Raw genomic sequence first — 3,832 nt, 5'->3', positions numbered from 1 at the left:
TCAATGAAGGGAGATGGGAGAATCAAAGCAGAAGGGGGCTACTCAAATGGAATACTATGACCTTGAAGAGGATTTACAAGAACATCATCATCAGCCTTGTTTAAAGCTAAGTCTAGGGCATAACTTTCTGTAACCTAAAGAGGGTCATGGGCATCAGCAGCCTTGACCAAATTTAGAATATCATTAGCCCCAATCTCAGTGGGCTTTGATGCAAGAGAAGGGCCCTCCTGATCTATAAGTGGTGGAGGAGCAAAACCACAACCCCCCAGCACTGAGTGGCATGTGCGAAATGTGTAACAAGTGTTGGATTGGAAGGAGGTGCCAAAGGAACACTCTATGAAGGATGAGGAGGGAAAGCCCTAGACAATCTCTTGGTCCTTTTCTTCTTCTTTGGGCAATCTCTACTAAAATGCTCAAAGGTCCTATATATCCAACACTAATATTGCTTGCCCACAATCTCAACTCTAATGAAAAAGAGAGCAATCTAGATGCTACGGCATGATGTGGTCATCAAAAATATAAGGGCGTCTAAAAATGACCATGACTCTAGGAAATACACGTCACGCAAACCTAACAATTGTTTGAAAAGTGATGTTGCCTATCTATCCTCCTCTACAAGGTAAAAAAGGGCTTGAAGAATATTTCTAGAAACCAAGTGCTAGGGGCTAGCCTTGAGCACTATGCTCAGGAATCCATGAGAGTCAACGGCCACTTGAAAGCAATCTAATCTCAGCAATTGAATATTTAAAAAGCTTGGGATGAGGTATGAAGGTAAAGCCACAAGCAGCTAGTCCCTAGCTCGTGATATGGAAGAGTGGTACCTATGAATGCATGCAAAGAGGGTGGTGGAGCTCTTAAACTCCACATCCTTTTGTAGCTACAACAACTCATCATTGAGAAAATAAACTCTCTTTTGGCCAATGGAAGTGGGCAAGGATTGACTTAATGGGTCAGCATTTATTGAGAGTGGATGGCCGATTTAAGTTGTTGAAAAATCCATCCATTACTTAGAGAGGGGCTAGAGCTAGAGAGTCTAAGGGAACATTAGGAAGGAGCAAAGGGGAAGGGATAAGAGGGGCTATGAGGGGGAGAGGTATTGAGAAGGGGAATAGGGAGGGGCTAGAGCTAGAATATCTATAGGAAGTCTAAGGAAGAGGGGAGGGGAAGGGCTAAAAAGGGGAGAGGGAGGGCTAAGAAGGGGAGAGAGGGCTAAGAGGGAGGGAGGGAGCTGAGAGGGACTAAAGGCTAGCTATAGGGGATAGCATAGGGCTAGAGTAGCTACTGGAGAAGGCAAAGCAGGTATAGGAGAGGAGAGGCAACTGTTGTGTGGGTGGTGGAACTTTAATTGTGTCGAGGGAGGAGGAGGTGGCAAAATTGGGCATGATGTAAGAAAATACATGCTCTACAACTTGGACTCTTCTCTATGTGTGTCCAACTTTGTCTCCTGTCTTTATTTTTTTCTATTTTCTTTTAGCTACTCTTCAACTAAATTTAGTTATTTTATGTCTACTTTTCGAAAGAGTAACATTGATACATTCTCTTAAGAGGTTTATTAATAAGGCACATATTCATAATCTAAAACAATTTTTAAGAGATAATCATATATGAGCATAGCATTTATTAAGCATGAGTCCAAATTTGTTTTAATGCTATAGTGTGGGGAAGGATATTAGGAGGTGTACCACTCATAAGAATCATGTTGATAGTTAGCCAAATTGCTCTTGACCCTAGAAGGCAATGCATTACTCTTTTTCTTTTCCAAGAGAAACGTCTTATTACTACAACATTTAGTTTATCCTTTTCTTTACATTTAACGTAATATCTTTAACTTATATACTTCAATGAATGTACAACAAAATTGAGAATGTTCTTGACATAATCAAAGAATATATGGATATCTTATTATAATTTGGATTCCTTGTTAAAAAATAAAGTTGAAGATGATTCAAATTGCATACCCAAAATGATGTCTTCATACTAAAAAATGCACTAAGCTATGGTGAGATTTTACAAGATAAGATGGAAGGTGAGAACATCAAAAGCTAAATTTTGTAGGATGTGATGGAGGGTTACTTTTGTGATCAAGATGGATGGGATTGACATCAAGGATAGATTGAGTTAGTATTTGTCGTTTGAATACATCTCTCCACTCAAAGTCCAAGGAAAAGGATTATAGTTACTTCAAGGTACATTATGACACTTGGTGACTTGTAGCTTTGCAACTATAAGAAAATAATGATGACCTTAAGTGGATTTCCCCCGAACGCATGTTCCATAATATCAAAGCACAAAGTGAGGGATGTGAGGCTTTACAGTGGAAAGCACTTTAAAGTGTACATTTGATGGCATTGAGCAAGATATCTCAAGGCATTGAGGTCAAAAAATTTGAATTCCCAAGCTTGTTGGCCTCTCATAGAAAGAGAGCAGATAGCATAAATTGGATTTATTTTTTTAATGCACATTTTTTTTAATGTTTCAGATCAATAGAGAACAATCAAGGGATAAAGATAGTACAAAAAATTACAATTATTTATTTTTATTGCCTTTTATACGCTTCATGCATAAATGAGAATGATAGATAAACTATCAAATTTTCATATCTCCTTGGTGTATGAGATATTGTATGGAGAAAGATTAATTTGAGCTTTGCAAGCCTTAATTATGTGGATATCAATAGTCTCATGCAAATTAAAAAAGAAGGAAATGTGGATATTGTATGGAGGAATATTAATTTGAGCTCTGCGCCTAAATGATGTGGATATCAATGGTCTCATGCAAATTAAAAAAAGAAGGAAATGTGATGAGTCTTTTGCCAAGACTTACCTTGATGGAGCCAAAGTTAGACATTTCCTTTTACATATTTTTCTTTCATATGACATGTTGGAATTTGCTGTGGTCTTTTCCAATGTCTTGTTGTGTGTCAATAAGATGCCGATGAATGTTTCAGAGATGAGATGTTGCTCGACTCCTATTGTTTGTCGACTCTCCAATTTTAAGAGCAATTGTCAGGGGGGACTATCAATTTGTGGTAGTCATTGATTCATTTGCTCACTAGATATTGACCTGCTCTGTATCAAGTTGAACATCCATACCCTCTCCTCTGTTCATAGCCATACCTGTTCTTCCTACTATGTGTTGTCTGTGCTGGAGCTTTTCTGTGCTACTATAATTATATGCCCTTGGAGAATTTACAAGTTCTTTTTATTGCACGTATACTCTCAATCGTTGACACGTAGCACCTGTTTGGCTAAGGGTTGTAATTGATTCACACATAATTTACTTGTGGCCATTATCTTATGCCCTTAAGGCTCCCCTCCCTTTCTTTTCAAGGATTTATTATCAAGTCAATTGCAAAGTCCTATTTTATATTCCTATGTGCTAAAAGCATAACAAATATTACTCTCCTAAGTGAAGCCTTGTGTTCCTTTTGTGTGTGATGATGATTTCAATTACAACCATCATGTTTGTGATTAGTGGTCAACGCTCATGGCTACCAAGGGAAAGTTTTTTGACAAGAAGGATCGGTTTGAGGGAACAAAGTACTATGCATGGTCTATCAAGAGAAAGATGGGATTGATTGAGACAGATATGTGGGAGATAGTATTCAGAGTTGACAAGAAGCGATTTGCTCATTGACTTGAAGACTTGACAGATTCTCAAATAGATCAAGTGGCTTCGGAAGGTTCTTCACATGAAACTTGGGAACGTCATCGACATCTATTTGGTGAATTAAATGCTACTTCTCAATTGTTTCTTTAGAAGAATGTATATTGCCTCAAGATGAATGAACGTGTAAAAATGGCCAAACATATTGGAAACGTTTGTGTCTTGT

This window comes from Dipteris shenzhenensis, chromosome 4 (genome assembly GCF_047967505.1).
Source record: "Dipteris shenzhenensis isolate YYH24624 ecotype China chromosome 4, Dip_SZ_1.0, whole genome shotgun sequence".
Lineage (NCBI taxonomy): Eukaryota > Viridiplantae > Streptophyta > Polypodiopsida > Gleicheniales > Dipteridaceae > Dipteris > Dipteris shenzhenensis.
This window is presented reverse-complemented; position numbering follows the sequence as displayed.